Source organism: Meriones unguiculatus, chromosome 4 (genome assembly GCF_030254825.1).
Source record: "Meriones unguiculatus strain TT.TT164.6M chromosome 4, Bangor_MerUng_6.1, whole genome shotgun sequence".
Classification (NCBI taxonomy): domain Eukaryota; kingdom Metazoa; phylum Chordata; class Mammalia; order Rodentia; family Muridae; genus Meriones; species Meriones unguiculatus.
Window position 1 is genome coordinate 125,329,561 of NC_083352.1, and position 18,934 is coordinate 125,348,494.

Here is an 18,934-nt window from a genome sequence, read left to right on the forward strand (position 1 = left end):
CCACTCCTGGTGCTTCCAGCTTCCAGCACCTGACGCCCAATGGGGCCTTCACTGCCACACAGGCACCAGGAGTGCACAGCCTCAGGTCAAGCAGCTTGGGTTCCAGTACTGGCCCATCTGCCACTGTGACCTTAAGCAACTGCCACAACCTATTAGAATCTGCTTCTTCATTTGTGAATGGTGCCCCGGGCTCAGAGTTACTGCACAGAGCACTGAGCCCAAAGTCTGCTCACCAGCCAGGGAGCTACTGGTGTGTTTCCAGGTTCTGGTCCTCACCTGCCTGAGAGCTTGTGGCCAGAGGTTTGCTAGCTCAGGAAGCCCTGCCTGCTCTCAGTGTGTTTCGGCTCTCCTCTTTCCCCCACATCTTCATTGTTCTATGTCTTACCTTAAGGAGCTGATACATTATCTTATGTGAATGACCATTTTACACACATGGATATTTGTGCACCATGTGTATGCTTGGTGCCCATGGAGGCCAGAAGAGAGCATCAGATCCCCTGACCCCGGAGTTAGAGTGTGGGCCGGTATGTAGGTGCCGCGAACCAAACTCCTCTGAAAGAACAGTAAGTTTGCTTAACTGCTGAACCATCCCTCCAGGCCCCGTTTTCTTTGACACTTACTTGTTGTGTGTTTGTGTGTGGACAGACACATTCATTGCTACCATATACGTGTTGAGGGTCAGAAGCCAACTTGTGAAAGTTTGGTTTTCTCGCCAGGCATGGTGGTGTACCCCTGTGACCCCAGTACTTGGGGAGGCAGAGGCAGGCGGATCTCTTGAGTCCAAGGACAGCCAAGGGTACACAGGGAAACTCTGTCTTGAAAAACAAACAAAACAAACAAAAAGCTGTTTTTCTCCTACTGTGTAGGTCCCAGGAACTGATCTGAGGTGGTTAGGACTGGTGGTCCTGTACCCTGTGAGCCATCTCGCCAGCCTCTTATGCTCTTCATGACAATAGCTGACTTCAGTAGGGGTACTTGTGCATGAGTTTAGGGCATCAAAGTCAACCTGAAGTTAGAGATGTCTTCTGGACCACCCTAACCCTCACAAAGAGCCATTTGGAACTCAGCCGCTTTAGGTTCCAGTGCTCTGTTTTCTTGGCTAAGGGAATGTGTCATCATTTCTATCTCTCTGGAGGAGAGGGTCGCATTGCTGCAGTGTACGGACTCCTGGGCTGGGTGTGGGTGGCAGGACTATGGACACGGGGCAGAGCCTTTCTTCCCTCCACACCTGCTAGGCTCAATCCTGCCAGCTCTGTCTCTGAGCAGAGGCCGCAGGTTCAAACCTGCCAGCTTGTCCCTTTGGGGATCAATATTCTTATTAGATCTTTGCTACAGTTTTGGGGTATAGTAAAGTGGTAGTGGTTTCTATAATTGTACGAGGGGAGGTGCCCAGGGGTGCTGGAGTACAGTGACTTCAGAGACAGGCCTCCATCCTTGGAGAACATGAAATCGAGTTTGAGAAACTTGAGCAGCCCACTGGGAATCATGAATCCTGGTGGACAGGCTGTGAGTGATGCTCCAGTGTCCAGGGAGCAGTGGGCATGAGTGATCTAGGAGGCTTTGAGGCAAGCCTGAGCTCTGCAGGTAGGGTCAGAGTTGCCCTGACAGGTTCAAGGGGCAGGGGTGGCAGGGGTCACTTTTGATCTGCACTTTCCCTTCCCATAACCTGTGCGTGGAGGGAGCCTGGGCTGCCTGGGCCTCTGGGAGGCCCACTACTCCTGGTGACTAAATAAGGGCTTACAGAGGCTTACGGAACAAGGCTGCTTTCACTTCAAAGCAGCTTGGTGAAGAGAGGTAAGTGCAAATGAATCCTAAACAGATGGACTCCATTTCCTAGACAATGCCCCAGGGGCTTCCGCAAGTGCTCAGCCAGGAGACTGCCAGGGTTTTTGCTGATCCCAAAATACTCGAAACGAGATTTTGCATGGAACACAGCCAAGATGCTGGAAGTGTGTCAGACTCCAGGTCCTTAGAAATCTCAGGCATCTGCTACTTCCCTGAAACTATCAAGTTCTCCTCAATGGCCTTGAAGGAGCCCCCACCCCAACACCCTGCCCCTTCCTGTGTAAATCCTGGATAGTGGTGTCCCCTTGTCCCTTCGAGATTCTTCCTCTCTCTCTGAGTGCTTCCCCCAACTACAAAATATAGGGATTATAGCTCTTAGGGGTTGGGATAAAAAGAGCAGGAATCTAAGGATATCCTTGACTACATAAAAAGTTCCAGGCCAGCCTGGGCTACCTGACTCTCAAAAACCAACCAAACAAGCAGCAAGCAGGAATTAATTCAGACATTGCCAACAATGGTGTGTGTGTGTGTACCTGTTTGTATGCCCATTCATGTGTGTACATGAGCATATATTGATATATGTGTACACACGTGTGTAAGGTGATGTGTGTACCTGTATGTGTGTGTAGCTCAAAGGGAGGCTTGGTAGACTTCCAGTGTCTTTCTCTCTCCACATTTTCATTTATTAAAGATTTTATGTATTTGTTTATTGAGACAGTGTCTCTCTCTGTAGACCCAGGCTGTCCTCAAACTCACAGATACACACCTGCCTCAGCCTCCCCAGTGCTGGATTAAAGGCGTGCCCTATCACACCTAGCTATTTGTTTTTATTTTGTATGTGTGAGTATTTGCCTGTGGATATGTATGCGCACTGCATTCATGCCTGGTACCAGAAGAAGTCAGGAGAAGGCATCGGATCCCCGATACTGGAGGCACAAACCATTGTAAGCCATCCTGTGGGGGCCGGAAACCCAACCCAGGCCCTCTGAAAGAACAGCCAGTGCTTTTAACTGCTGAGCCATCACTCCATCTCCCACCAAATTTTGTTTTGTTTGTTTGTTTGTTTGTTCGTTTGGAGACAGGGTCTTACTCTGTAGCCCTGGCTAGCCTGGAATTCACTATGTAGACTGGCCTGGCCTCAGATTCACAGAGATCCTCCTACCTCTGACCCTGGAGTATTATCCCATGAAGTTTTATTCTTTGTGTGTGTGGTATATGAGTCTGTGTGTGCATCTGTGGTGGTGTGTGTGTGCACACGTAGAAAGCAGAATTTGATATCCACTGTCTTTCTCCACCGTTCTTCATTTTTCCCTGACCTTTTTCGTGTGTATATGATGTGGTGTGTATGTGTGTCTGTGTGTATGCGTGGGTGTGTGAAGGATTCAGGTTGACATATTTTCAATAATTGCTCTTCATCTTATTTATTGAGGCAAGGTCTCTCTGTTAAGCTCAGAGCTCACTGATAGGCTAGTATGGCAGCTTGCTCTAGGGACTTCCTGCCTACACTTGTCCAGTGCTGGAATTCCTGGCAAGCTGTCACCCCACCTGGCTTCATGTGGGTTCTAAGTATCAGAGCTCCGCTCCTCACTGCAGCTTGTGAGGCAAGAGCTCTAACTACTGGGCCTCTTCCCTGCACCTTCACAAGTTTTTGCCTGCCTTCCTTTCCTTGTTTGGTTGAGACAGTGCCTCTCACTGAACCTGGACCTCGCTGATTCAGCTAGATTACCTGGGCACGAGTCCTGGAGATCTGATCCTCCTGTCTCTGCCTCCCCAACGGTGGAATGCCCATGATTTTGTATGTGCTGGGGATCCGAACTCATGTCCTCTGGTGATCTCCCTAGCCAGAAGTTCCATACTTTGTGGGCTTCATTGCCATCCCCCTCCCTTGTCTTCTTCTACAGCAAAATAAATATCTGCTGTCCCCAGAAGGCTGCAGCTGTGTGATCTAAGCACTGGTATTCTAAGCATGAATGATTGCCAGAATTTGCTGGATGATTCTTTTTATTATTTTCATCTTGTTTTGTTTAGGCTTTATTGGGGAAAATGTACTGGATGATTCTGGGTGCCGGACCTGCACTGAGTATTTTATGTTTGAGAATTTATGTTGCTGCCCTCTTTATGTTTCTCACTGAGTCAGAACTATAATCATCTACCCCCACTGTACAGATGGAAAAATCGAGACTCTTAGAACTAGACTATGTTGCTCAGAAATTCACAGATTGGTAGCATTTGGAGTTTGTGAGGGTTTTGTTCGCTTTTTGTTTTTGTTTTCAAAACAAGGTTTCTCCATGTAGCCCTGTCTGTCCTGGAACTCATTCTAGAGACCAGGCTAGCCTCAAATTCACAGAGATTTGCCCATCTCTGCGTACTGAAAGCTGGTATTAGAGGCTTGTGCCGCCACCACCACTGGCTTGTTTTTGTTTTAGTTTTATTGATGTGTATGTGTCTATGTGAATGGATGCCATGTGTGACTACACTACAGCGCCCATGGGAGCCAGAAGAGGGTGTCATATACTTCCTAATATTATAGGCATGTGTCTCCTGATGTAGGTTCTGAAAAGCAAACCCAGGTCCTCTAGAAGAACAGCCAGTGTTCTTAACCTCTGAGCCATCCCTCCAACCCTAGCATTTTGGTTGTTATTTTAGTTTGTTGTTGTTGTTGTTTTCAAGACAGGGTTTCTTTGTATAACCCTGGCTGTCTGGACTCTATTTGTAGACTAGGCAGGCCTCGGACTCACAGAGATCTACCTACCTTTGCCTCCTGAGTGCTAGAATTAAAGGCGTGTGCCACCATGCCTGGCCTCAGCATTTTGGTTTTAAACAAACTGCCCACCATCTCTTTTTAGTTTCTGTCTGTCCTTGGGGTTTCTGTCCCCATGTCAACCTTGTGATCCTTGGTCTCCTCTGAGCCCCACCGATGCCTCCCTACCTCTCTGACGTCTTCCCAGCCTGGTGAAAGAGATATGAAAACTTGGCCTTGCTTCCTTCTGCTCGCCAGGCAGCCTGTGTTCCAGGCTGTGTGTCAGGTGCTGGGCATTACAGAGCCTTGCTTGCCAGCAGGTGCTCACCTTCTCCAGGGCAGCACAGTCAGTGTCCACTGGAGGATGCATACAGGGGCCCAGGTAGAGGTGCAATGCAGGCTGATCATGAAGCACCAGAAGGAACGGATGAGGCAGGAATGGCCGAAGGGACTCAACTTCTGTTTTCACAGGGAGGTGATCTTAAGTGGCTCTGGTTGTTCCAGGCCTTTGGGGCACCGTGGTAGACAAAGTCAACTTGGTGGGCTCACTTTACCCAGGGAAATGGTGGACTGCAGGTCGATAAAGAAGCATGTAGTAGCTGGAACTGGCCTTTTTTTCCAAGCACCTTTTGCCTCAAGCATGCTAAGCCAGCATTCTACCATTTATCTACTCCCAAGCCCTTCATTTATTCGCTCTTTACTTATCCTAAAGATCTCCTAGTGGGCCCTGGCCCTGACCATCTCCTGGCTCCCTTTCCTCTTGCCCAAAGCTGGGCCTGGTTCTCTAGGCCTCCAGGACATGCTCCTCACCTCCCTGTGCACGTGATGCTCAAGTATGTGTAGGGGTGTGTGTGTGTGCAGGTGTCTTCACATGTGTGACTGAGTGAGTGGCTGAGCTCACTTCCCTGCTGAGCTTACTGAGGTCAGAGAATGACCGACCTAGGGGGTGGGTCCTCATCTTCCAGTTTGTTGGAAACAGGATCTTGTGCTGTTTGCCACTGTACACTATAGCCAGGCCCTCTGGTCTGTGAGCCCGTGGGAATTCCTTTGTCTTTGCTCCCACCTCAGCGTAGGGCCTGGGATAACAGGTATGTGTCACCCACAGGTCCTGCTTTACCGTGCATGCACTCTACCCAGTGAGCCGTCTTCCCAGACATAGCGTTTTATTTGGGGGGTTTGTCTGATTGTGTGTTTATATGTGTAGTGTATATGCATGTGGTATGTGCTCACCTGTGTGTGGGTACATGTGCTTGTACGTGTGGCGGCCGGATGAGGTGCTGTGTTCTGTCATCTCCACCTTATTACTTTGAGATAGGGTCCCTCCCAGAACCTGGAGCTGAGCTTGCGGCCAGCAAGCTCTAAGTGAACCTCTTGGAGCTGAGCTTGCGGCCAGCAAGCCCTAAGTGAACTTCCTGTTAATGTCTTTCACTGAGCAACAGTTACAGGGGTGCTTTAGGCCCAGCTTTAGACATGGGTGCTGGGGATTTCAAGTGGGGTCCCCATGCTTGCACAGCAAGCACTCTCACTGAGCTGGCTCCCTGGCAGCTTACTTCTTCTTTTGAGATAGCTCACTGAGTTTCCCAGACTAATCTTAAAAAGGCATTTCTCAGCCTCCTGAAAAGCTGGGGTTACAGGAGTGCACATTAGGTGGGGTTGTAGGAGGGGAACTGGAAATAACATGGAGAGGGAGGGTATGGTGTTCAGGAAAGGTCTGTTTGAGAAGCTGATAGGATCTAGTCTTGTGGGATGAAGAGAAGCCTCACCTGGTAATGAGGCACAGAGGAATGGCACCTGCAAAAGCCCTGAGGCCAGCACATACTTTGTGTCTCTGGGAAGCAAAGGGCGAGAGAAAACAAAGGTAAGAGGACAGAAGTCAACGGGGACAGATACACAGGGCTGAAATTAAGACCTTGATTCTTCCTGTTGGGATTAGCTCCCAGATTCCACTGGTGTTACCTACCTCTGGGAGTCTCCTGTAACCTTGGGCTGGTCTCTTCCCTTCCATGGATTTCCTTTAAGGTAGACTGGCCCAGGTATACGTACCAAGCTGGGCCCAGGCAGTACCCTAGGAGACTTTACTCTAGATGGTCCACACATAAACTAAATAAATAAATGCTCACCACCATATGGCGCTAGAAACCTTTGGAAGCTGTCAATGACATTTGCTCGTATGTACATAATTGGGTGAAGTCCTTCTTTATTCTTGTCCCCAGGGCAGGCGATCTGCCAGCATTGATTTACTGGGCTGAGCTGGCCTTATTTCACTTGCTCTCATCTGTTTAGTTCTAGGAGGAGGAAAAAGAGGTCTGGGGGAGCTGGAAACAGGGGTTCAGGCCCAGTGGCTGTGTGGCTAAGGACAGGGCCCTGCAAAGGTGTCATTTTTATGAATGATTTCCTGACAGGACTGACTCAGCCCCAGCCAGAGGCTGCAAGGGTTGGGGAACAGGCCTCTTTTCCGGCGCCTAATCTGCTTCGGGGCACCTGGCTTCAGAGACAGAGACGGAAAGGCCTGCAGCTCAGAATGAGGCTGCCTGGGACACTGGTGGTCTTTGGCGGTTTTTCTCCTCCACCCCCCAGCTTCTCTTAGCTTGTCAGGGTGGCAGTGGGGGAGGGGCAGAGCCACTGGGCTTCTCCTCCTCTGTCTCTGGCTCCAAGCTCCCTCCTCCTTAGGAGGGCTGCCGTCAGCAGCTTTCAGCACCACTGCCTGCCCAGAGCCTGCCCTGCCTGCCGCAGAGGTGCCGTGGGAGGAGTCACACTCTTGCTCCACACAGGCCTCAGCTGCCAGGCCTAGAAGCAGAAAGCAGGGTGGGAGCAGGGTGGGAGCAGGGTGAGGGCAGAGCACGAAGGAGAGCAGGAGGGGGAGATGGAGATGAGGGAGGATTCTGTCTTCTCCACCTTGTGCCTGCCCCTGATCCCGCTCCAGAGCATTCTCGAACTGAATCTAGGAATATTCCTTAGGTTCAGAGAAATCTTTACTGGCAGAAACCCTGTGCTTTTGGCTGTGGTGGTGGTTATGTGTGTGTGTGTGTGTGTGTGTGTGTGTATGTTATATATGTGATTGTGTTTCTGTGTATGGGCAGTGGGGATGGGGGGGGGTGTTCAGGCCCATATTAAAGCCTGGGTGGCTTTGAGATGGTGGCTCACACCTGTCATCCCCAGGAAGTAGAAGCAGGAGGAACATAGCTAGTTCAAAGCCAGCTTGGCCTACATAGTGAGTTCTAGGCTAGCCAGCGCCCTGACTCTCAGCCATCTATGAGATCTGGTGCCCTCTTCTGGCATCATGCTTGCAGATCATTGTATAGAGAATAAATAAATAAATCTTAAAAAAAAAAAAAAAGAAACAACCCTAGGGCCAGGTATTTAAAATCAAATCAAAACAAACAAAAACCAATCTGGTATAGTCGCATGCCTTAATCCAAGCACTTGGCAGACAGAAGCAGGAGGATCTCTGAGTTTGGAGCTAGCCTGGTCTACATAGAGGACTCCAGACTAGTCAAAGTGACACAGTGAAACTCTGTCTCAAAACAACAACAGCAAACACAAAACTAAAGTAAAAGAAGTCAGCCATCTTGGCTTGTGCCTGTTATCCCGTCACTTGGAAGGAAAGACGTCAGGGTACAGGAAAAGTAGGGATCCAAGACTAGCCTCAGCTACAATTACTTTGAGGCCAGACTGGTCTGCATAAGTGAAGAGAGAAACAGAGACAGGAACTAAGGGCAGTCAGGGCTCTGGAGGTCGCTGCTAGTGTAAAGGGTCTTTCCTTCGTGAGGCTTTGAGAAGATTCAAGACCTAGTTGCCAGAAGAGTCTGGCCTGCAGGGCACCTTCCTCAGTCTAACCTTCATTCACTCTGTGGGCCTCACTTGGCTCAGTAAAGAGCACTGAGACAAGCCCAGCCACAGTTTGGCTTTGCTGCTGCTGCCCTCTGCACACGTGATGCGTGCAGGCCTGGGACTCCCTGTGGCAGGGGGATCACTAGCTCCAGCAGGTACCCTCCAGCAGGTCATCTGTGATGATAGATTCTGGGAAGCCACTTGCGGGATGTGTAGAATGGAGTGGGGAGGAGGCTGTCGCTGCAGGACCTAGACAATTGAGTTCTGAGGAGCCTCTGGCACAGGCTTCCTCCCACTGCCTTGTCAGCAGGCCAAGCCCTGGAATTTTGTGCCAAGTCTCTGGAAAGAGCCCGGTCCTACCAGCCAAGGGAAGGAAAAACAAGATTAAAGGTTCCATGAGTGGCAGTGGTGGCGCATGCCTGTGATCCTGTCCCTTGGGTGGTGTAGAAAAGAAGATAGGGAGTTCAAGGCCAGCTTTTTAAATCTGAGGCCAGTTTGACAACATGAGAGAGAGAGAGACAGAGACACAGAGAGAGACAGAGGCAGAGAGACAGAGAAAGAGAAAGAGACAGAAAGAGGGAGGAAGGGAGGGAGGCCTAAAAAATGAACAAACGGGCCTGGAAGCTGCTCCCAGCCTTACCTCGGCGACTATCTCTGAGTCCGTGTGCCTCCTCCTCCTCCCTCCAGCCCTACTCATCTGGCTGGGAGCCAGGCCAGTGTGACTGTTTCCACGAGTGCAGTACCTACTCTGGAGGCGTGAATTCGGGAAGCACGTGGGACCGGTGGTAGTGGCCATGAGCAGTCCTTCTGGACAGTCACCGTGGCTGGGAGTGGCAGCTGTTGTCATGGCGTTTTACCCTGTCCAAGCCTCCTTTTGCATCGTGATAGACACTGACCTCCAGATGCCAGAAGCATCTCTTTGTTTCCCCCCATGATGCTCTGGTGGGGACTTCCATCCCTGTACTTAATTCTTCAGAATGCCTGTCTCCCTAACTAGACATTCCGTTCCCTGGAGTTCTGGCCTCTCAAGGCCCACAGCTGACACCCATTACTTGTGCAAAGAACTGATACCCTCCGAGGAGAGAGAGGGAATGAGGTCCTTCTCCCTGTTTCTCCCATTTTTATGGTATTAGGGATTGAACCCAAGGTTGTTCTCTGCTCCCCTCTGCCTCAGGTTCCTCTTGGCAGAGTCCAGTGTCGTGGTCGTTTCGGAAGGCCTGGACGCCAGAAGAGGCAGGGATGTCACCGGGGCACGGGGAAGAGTGTGGCTGTATGCTTCCTCTTCTCCTCACACCTGCCACATCCTGGCTGAGGTTTTCTGCCCTCTGTGAGAACTGATAAATCAAGCCTGGCAGCCCAGCCCCACTGTTCCCCCACACCTCCCCCTGCTGGCTTGGTGGAAGGTCCCTTACCCTGGGCGGTGCTTGGCGTGTGGCTGCTGGATACAGGCGTATGGCACTGACAGGTAGACTGGCAAGCTGGCAAGCAACAGCCTCCGGGTTGCCAAGGACATTTGACACACTGCCCTACAAGCTTGCATCTTGGAAGGCTGAGCTGAGCTGGCTCTGTAGCTATAGAGCTACAAAACGGCCTTCGCCAGCTACTGTGTGGAGGTTGTGAGGCCCCAGGCTCAGGGCTCTTTAGAGGGCACGAGATGCTGTCAGTACCACCTAGGCCGGGGTTTGCAGCAAGGCATCTCTCAGCATGGAGCATCGAGGACCAGAAGAAGCGCTGGGTGTGAAGGAGATGCAGGTGCTGCTGGCTTCACCAGTATTTGGGGGCTTGGGGGCTTGGGGGCACTACTCCCTGTTTGAAAGACACCAGGGTCCAATTCAGCCTTTTAGACTGCTCCCTAGTGACAGCTGGTGCTCACCAGGCCTCCCAGGTGTCACAGCCCCTGCCAGGTGTGTGCGCTGGACTTACAGGCCATGTGAATAAAGACCATGGAAACAGGGCCGGTTGAGCAGCAGCTGGGAAAGCAGCTTTTAACCGCTGCAGGGTCATGTCATAGCCTGGTTCCTTGCCTCAGTTTTCCCGTTACACCATCCTGCGAGGCCCAGCTCTGCAGCTTCCGGTGGCCTGGTGTCTGGCCCTCCTCTCTGAGGCTTCAGTGTCGCAGCTCTGTTCTGACCCTTGGGCAAACTCCTCATTATTGGGTCTCAGCTCCACTGTCCTTTTCTCTGAAAGGCCTTCCCTGGCCACTTGTTCGTCTCATTTCACGCCCCACTATGTTTTAGAGCTTTCTGTGTTGCCTTTTTTTATTGTCGCTCCACAGCGCAAAGCTTGGTGATTTTTGTTTTGAGACAGGCTGTCATGTAATCCTATCTGCCTTTGAAACAGACACAGATCCTCCAGCTTTTACCTCTCACACACTGAGATTATAAGCGTACGCCGCCTTGTCTTTAGGGTTTGTATATGTGTGTGTTTTGTTATGTTTTGCTGTTGTTGCTTTTGTTTTTGAGACAGGGTTTCTTCATGTAGCCCTGGCTGCCTATAGACCAGGCTGGCCTTGAACTCAGAGATCCACCTGCCTCTGCCTCCCAAAGGCTGGGACTAAAGGCGTGTGCCGCCACTGCCTGGCTTGTTTGCTTTTTTGAGTCAGTGGGTCAGTGTCTTACTCTATAGCTCAGGGTACCCTGAAATTTATTCCCTAGCCCAGGCTGTCCTCAAGGTTGTGGCAGTCCTCTTGTTTCGGCCTCCCCAGTACTGGACCAAGTCACCACATCTGGCTTGAATAAATATTTGTCGAATGAGTGAATGAGTGGGTTTCCTAAGGTTCTCTACTGTCCCTTAGTGGTGACGCAGGGCCCCACCCACTGTGGGCATAATTCATCCCTAAGTCAGTAAGAAGGGACTTTGCTATATAGCCTGGGTTGGCCTGGCACTTGCTACTTGCTACATAGACCAGGCTGGCCTCAAGCTGGTAGAGCTCTGTCTGCCTCTGCTTTCCGAGTGTGCCACCATGTCCAGCTTCTGCCTGCCTGGACTCTGGGAGGGTAGCAGGCAGCAGGGAGCATTCTCGTTCCTTGGGCTCCCAGATCAGAACGGGGATGGGTCTTTCTGCGGCCATTGTGTCCTTGCCGCTCTGGCTCGCTGCTGCCCCCTGGTGGCTGTGTATATGAGGACTCATGCACGTGGGAACTCTGGCATGTCTGTAGAAAGAAGTGAGGCCTTCGAGGAGGGTCCTGGACCAGAGGTAGGCAGAAGACACAGAGTTGGGCCCTGGAAAAATAGCTAGTTTGGCCTGAGAAGATGGACCAGTAAATAAAGTGCTTGCCACACAGGAACAAGGACCTCAGTTTGGATCCCCAGCACCATGTTTGGAAGAAAAAAATAAAAATAAAAATAAAATAAAATAAACCAAGGGAGTACCTGGAGCTCCATGGGCCAACTCAGCTTGCTGAAACAGTTAGCTCTAGGTTCAATGAGAGACCCTGTCTCAAAAAAGTAAGGTGGCGTTAGGAAGACACCCCATACTGACCTCTGGCCTCTGCACATACTTCTATATATGTATACATACACACGCAGACACAACGTTTGAGGCTTAGAGCTAGGCATGGTAGTACCTGCTCATAATCCCAGCACTCAGGAGGCTGAGTCAAGAGGTTTGCCGCAAGTCTGAGGCCGTTCTCAGATACGCAGCAAGAACCCATCTCAAAAGAAAAAGGGAGCTAGGCATGGCGGCAATGCCTTTAATACCAGCACTCAGGAAGTGGAAGCTCTTCTTGCCTATATAGTTCAGGCCAGCCTGGGCTACCCTGCCTCCGCCACCCTCCACAAAAAAGATAAATAACTAAAGGAAAACGCAGGCTGGGTGTAGTGGCACACACTCGTTTGTTTGGTTTTGGTTTTTTGTTTTGTTTTTTTGAGGCAGGGTTTCTTTGTGGAGTTCTGGTTGTTCTGGAACTCACTCTATAGATGAGGCTGGCCTCAAACTCAGAGGTTCACCTGCCTCTGCCTGAGTGCTGGGATTAAAGATGTGTGCCACAAGCGTATTCATTCATTCATTCATATAGCATTCTGCCTGCATGTGTGCATGCATACCAGAAAAGAATGCTAGGTCTCCCTATAGATGGTTATAAGCACCATGTGGTTTCTGGGAATTAAACTCAGGACCTTTGGAAGAACAGCTAATGTTCTTAACCTCTAAGCCATCTCTCCAGCCCCTGTGTGCCATACTTTTAATGCCAGTATGTGGGAGTTAGGGAGACAGATCTTTCTGAATTCAAGGCCAGCCTGAGAAAGGAAGGAAGGAAGGAAAGAAGGAAGGGAGGGAGGGAGGGAGAGAGAGAGAGAGAGAGAGAGAGAAAGAAAGAAAGAAAGAAAGACAAAAGAAAGAAAGAAAGAAAAAGAAAGGAAGGAAGGAAGGAAGGAAGAAAGGGGGGAAGAGAGGGAGGGAGGGAGGGGAAGGAAGCAGCTGAACTGCTCTTTGGAAAGGGCTGGATATTATTTGTCTCTGTCATTTAGGTCCAGGCATTTGGGGCTCTCCAGCCCAACATCACCTCTGGGTAGTTGTTTCTAAACTGCTGAATGTTTTGGAGTTTTCTCTTTCCTAGTTAAGCAGTGTGTTGTGGGCCTAGAGAGATGGCTCAGAGGTTAAGAGCACTGGCTGTTCTTCCAAAGGTCTAAATTCAGCTCATAGCCATCTATAATGAGATCCAGTGCCCTCTTCTGGCGTGCAGGTGTTGATGCAGGCAGAGCACTGTATACATAATAAAGAAATAAATCTTAAAAAAAAAAAAGCAGTGAAGCAGTGTGTTGTGTTTTCCCCAGCCCTGAACACCAAACTATTAAGTCCAAGAGCATGAAACCATCTGTACATTTCCAAGACCAGGGACCTGAACATAGCATTGCACTGGTAGGTAGATTGTATTTTAGTCTTTCAAAAGATGTCTGCATCTGTTTTGCTTATTTGTTTTCAAGACAGGGTCTCACTGAGTAGTCCTGGCTAGCCTGAACTCAAGACCTCTCTAGTCGCAGAGATGCACCTGCTTCTGCCTCTTTCTTCCAAGTGCTTTGGGGTTTGTTTTGGCTTGATTTTTGGTTTTAACTTTTTGATACAGGAGCCTCTTCATATAGAACTACATGTCCTTGAACTCTCTAAATAGCTGAGGCTGGCCTTGAAATTCTAGGCTCCCTGACTCCATCTTCCAGTTATTACTTTTTAAAGATTTATTTATTGTGTATATAGTGTTCTGCCTGCATGTACATCTGCACTCCAGAAGAGGGAACCGATGGTTGTGAGCCACCGTGTGGGTGCTGGGAATTGAACTCAGGAACTTTAGAAGAGCAGCCAGTGCTCTTAACCCCTGAGCCATCTCTCCAGGCCCCTGAATCTGCCAATTATAAAAATGGGCATATCACCTCCCCACAGACTCTTGTCTGGAAATGAAAGGGGTGGGTTAGAAACAACAGAGATGGTACTTGAAATCCCAGCACTCAGAAGGCTGAGGTAGGAAGAGCATTCAAGGTCAGCTCAAGCTAGACAGTGAGTTCAAGGCCAGCCTGAGCCACCATAGCAAGGACCCTAACAAAGAGGAAGAGGAGGAGGAGACAGCCAGAGCATCAACAATGGGACTGATTTGTTTTCTCTGCACATTGTAGCCTCTCTGCATCCATTGCCAGCAGTTTATTCTTCCAGAATAGCAGACCTGTTTGCAGCTGAGCTGGCAGATACTAGGGAAAGCAGTGCTGTCAGGGCTGACCAGGCAAAGGGCCTGCTGAGGTCATGCAGCCAGTGCTTCGAGGAGAACTTTTCTTCCCAAGCCTGTCTGACCCCTAAGCCCCGCCTGCCTCCATGGCATACTCACTGCAGCCATGGCACACTCACCACACTAGCCTCCTGCCTAGCCCTTCTGATTGCAGCTCCTCATTCCCTTGCCAGCAAGCATATGGCTTGTGTGCCTCCTAGAACCTGGCTCTCTTACTCATGTTGAGACATCACAGCAGGCAAAGGCCAGTGTATCTCCAGGCACCTGAAGAGTCTCATAAACATGTCATTGCAAATGGAGCCAAATGGCCAAGGGCAGGATGTGCCCAGATGAGCTCATGGCGGAGCATCCAGCAGTCCTACAGAAAAGCACAGGTCACCAGAGCCTTGTGGACTGTGGCACTGTGTGTCTCTCCTCCTTTACCCAGCCTGGGGGGTTGAATCCAGGGCCTCCTGTGTGTTAGGTAAGGTTTTGAACAACTGAGCTATACCTTTTTGCTGTGCGTGCCTGTGTGTGTCCTTGTGCGTGTGTATGTGCGTCGAGTCTCATACAGCCCAGGCCAGCCTCAGCCTCATGATATAGCTAAGGACTACCTTGAACTCCTGATCTTCCTGACTCTTCTTTCTGAGCGCTGGGACGGAGGGACGGAGGGACACCTGGTTTGTACCGTGCTGGGAATGAAGCCCAGCACTTCCTGCATGCCTGGTGAACACTCTGTCCAGTGAGCTACACTCCCAGCCCCTTTTAAAAGATTTCATTTTCTTTTTAGTTGCGGGTGTGTGGGTACGGGTGTGTGCAGATGCCAAGGGGGCCAGAAGAGGGAGTCAGATCTTCTGCAAAGCGGCACATGCTCGCCGAAGCTCAGAATCTCTAGCCCCCATTTTTATTGATTGGTTTAAATTTTATTATCTTAAATTATGTATCGTGCTCATTTGTGTGCGTGACTATGTGTGTGCATGCGCGTGTGCAGGTGAGTACAGGGTGCCTGAGGAGACCAGAGGGGTTGGACCCTCTCCACTAGCATTATACGCAGTTGTGAGCCGCCAGACGTTGGCACTGGGAACTGGCCTTGGATCGTCTGGACGAGCAGAGTAGTACGTGAGTATGTGCTCTTAGCCAGTGAGCCATCACTTCAGCTCTGTTTTTCACTTAGTTTTTAATTTTTAAAGTTTTAATATTCTTTGTTAGCATATATATGTATATTTGTTTGTTTGTTTGTTTGTTGTTTTGTTTTTGAGACAGGGTTTCTCTGTATATCAAGCCCTGGCTATCTTGGACTCACTTTGTAGACCAGGCTGGCCTCAAACTCACAGTGCCTCGGACCCCTGAGCACTAGGATCAAAGGCATGAGCCACCGCGCCCAGCTTGTTAGCATTATTAATTGTGCACAGTAATGGGTTACAACATTCATACACGCCACAACGCTTTTCCTCTCACTATGTAGTCTTGGCTGACCTGGAACTCACAATGTAGACTGGGCTGGCCTCAAACACACAACCTCTGCCTCCCAAGTGCTGGGATTTAGAGACATGGAATCAGCCTACTAAAATCTGGAATCACAGTACATACACACGGGTAAATCTCTATGAGTGTGAGGCCAGCGTCATCTACATTATGAGTTCTAGGACAGCCAGAGCTACATAGTGATATCCTGCCTCAAAAAAAAAAAAAAAAAAAAAAAGAAATGAAATAAGAAAATAATCTGTTAAATTTTATTTGTGTGTGTGTGTATGTGAGAGAGAGAGAGAGAGAGAGAGAGAGAGAGAGAGAAGGAGGGATTACATGTGCCAGAGCAGTTTCTGTGCAGGTCAGAGTTAAACTGACATTTTCATACACAAGAGTGCCTTCTATGTGCTCAAACTTTTTTTTTTTGAGAGATAGAGTTTCTCTGTGTAGCCCTGACTGTCCTAGAACTCACTCTGTAGACCAGGCTGGCCTTGAACTCTTAGAGGTCTGCCTACCTCTGCCTCCCCAATTCAGGATTAAATGTGTGCACTACCACTGACCAGCCAAATTACTTTCTTTATTTATGTATATATGTTTGTGTGTATTTATTTATTTATTTGATTATTTTAGGTGCATTGGTGTTTCGCCTGCATGTGTGTCAGTGTGAGGGTGTCAAATCCTGGAACTGGACTTACAGACAGCCATGTGCTGCCGTGTGGGTGCTAGGAATTGAACCCCAGTGCTCTGGCAGAGCAGCCATTGCTCTTAACCACTGAGCCATCTCTTCAGCCCCTTCAAATAAATTTTTAAAATGATTTTTAAAATATGCATATCAGCTGGGCATGGTGGCGCATGACTGTGATTCCAGTATTGGGGAAGGCAGAGGCAGGTAGATCTCTGTAAATTTGAGGCAGCTTGGTCTCCAAAGCAAGTCCAGGACAGCCAGGGCTACACAGGGACACCCTGTCTGTCTTGGAAAAAAAAAATGCTTATGTGCCTGGGGTTGTGTACCTGTGTGGAGGCTTTCGATCCTGGAACTGGAGTTCCAGGAGGTTGTGAGAACCTGAGATGAGTGCAAAGAATGAGCCCAGGCCCTCTGGTAGACAGATTGCACTCTTCTCCAGAGCCGCTTCTCCAGCCCCTGCAAAGCACTTTCATAGGCATTAGCTCTGTTACTCCTCCCAAGAGCTACAAGCCCCAGGAATGACTAATGTGCTGATATACACTAGAGGACACAGATGCCCAAAAGGGCTAAGCATCTTGCCCAAGGTCAGGAAGCTACTTACAGGAGTAGAAGGAACTCCCTGAGATGGGCAGGCCCCAGTGCCTACCTCATCTCTACCTGGGAGTCTATGTGAGTCTACACAGGAACTGGCTTTCCCTTTTGTTGCTCGGCAACTTGGCCTTTCATTTTCTGAAGACAGAATGTGGCCAGCATTACAATTCTGGACCCTTGACAAAATGTGTGTGGTTAGGTTCTTTGGGGCTTCATTAAATGAAGTATGCTGGACTCTTCCTGGGAAGATGCAGCTGTAGGGAAGGGTGGCTTTGGGTCAGAAAGAAGAAGGCCAGCCTGTGTCCCACTGTCCTGCCCTCCTGCCTGTCCAGCGTCTTGTCAGTATTCCCAGCAGCTTCACTGGTCAGTATTCCCAGCAGCTTCACTAGTCAGTATTCCCAGCAGCTTCACTGGTCAGTATTCCCAGCAGCTTCACTGGTCAGTATTCCCAGTAGCTTCACTGGTCAATATTCCCAGCAGCTTCACCGGTCAGCGTCCCTGCCTGCAGTTAGTGTCACTCGCAGATGCAGAAACTGGGCACCATCTAGGCACAGCAGTTGGATGGCATGGTGGTACCCTGCCATTGCTCCCTACACACTTGGAATGACATCCAAGGTGACCTCTGGCTGCTGTCTGGCCATCCCACCACTACTCCCCTCTGCTCACCACTCGCCAGACTCACGCTGTCCAAACCAGTGGCCACAGTGACCATGCGGGGGCTGAGAACTTGAAATGCAACCAGTCCAGACGAGGAGGAGCTGTTCGTTCCAGAAGCTAGATCTCAAAGCCGCAATCCAACAAGGCTGTCTTATTAGTGCGTATTATATTGACTTTTGTCCACTTCCTAAGACCATGCAGGCACAAGACGCAACTTAAGAGCTGCGGGCTCCTCTACCACGTTGCAAAGCTCCTGGTGCTCACACCAGCAGGGGGCTGGCTCTGTAGGCAGGGCTTCCCGGCAGTCCTTTTGTCCTCAGGGAGCAGCCTCTGGGTTGTGCTCATCTGACTCAGCTTCCCTGTCCTGGGCTTGCTGCTTTCCCTGCCTCTGGTTTGTCACTGGCAGCCAGCCTCCAGTTCCTGCAGCTGAGGTAAAGCAGTTTTCAGGTGCTGCTTAGCTCTGCACCTCTCTTTAGGGACAGCATACTCCTCCGGCCCATCTCCAGCCTCTGCTCCAAGGAACCAGGTTCTGTTTATGTCCTAGTGAAGATGACTCTCCAGTCCTTCCTGGTTCCACCAGCTGAGGCTGAAGACAGCTGTCTTCCGGGACTGGCCCCGTGCAGGCTTACATTGCCCTCACTTCCACCATCATCATGGGAGGCCTACAGAGAGTAACAAGAGTCTCCTGGAAGTCCTTTTTTCTTCTTTCTCCTTATTATTTAGGTTTTGTTTCTCAAGACATGGTTTCTCTGTGTAGCCTTGGCTATCTTAGTCTTGCTTTGTAGACCAGGCTGGCCTCAAACTCACAGCAATCTACCTGCCTCTGCCTCCTCGAGTTCTGGGATTAAAGGTATGTGCCACCACAACCAGCTTTTTTCTTTGAAAAAAAAAAAAAATCAGCTTCTTTCTTTCTTTGGAAGATTTCATGTAGTGTAGGCTAGCTCCAAACTCACTATACAGCTGAGGATGGTATTGAACTCCTGATCCTCTTGCCTCCACTTCCCAAGCACTGAGATCACAGGTGTGAGACACCAGACCTGGCTCTCGTTCTTTTGTTATCCTGAAGTAGTCTTACTGCGTAGATCGGGGTAGCCTTGAACTCACTCCCCTCTTATCTCCACCACTAGATAGCTGGGGTTACAGGTGTGTGCCCCATGCCTGCCTCAAATGTTTCTGTAGCTTGGGCTAAAGATTTGGCCCTGGGGGCTGGAGAGATGGCTCAGTGGTTAAGAGCACTTACTGTCCCTGCACTGGACCCTGGTTAGATTCCTAGAACCCGTATCAGGTGGTCCACAGCTGCCTGCAATTCCAGAGGCTGTACATAACTCGTGTAACGCATATAAACTCATTCAGGTGTTCATACATTCACGTAAGTGAAAATAAATATTTGTTTGAGGCAGGGTCTCACCGTGTGGCCTTAGCTGCCTGGACCTTTCTTTGTAGACCAGGCTGGCTCCAAACCTAGAGAGATCCACCTGCCTCTGCCTC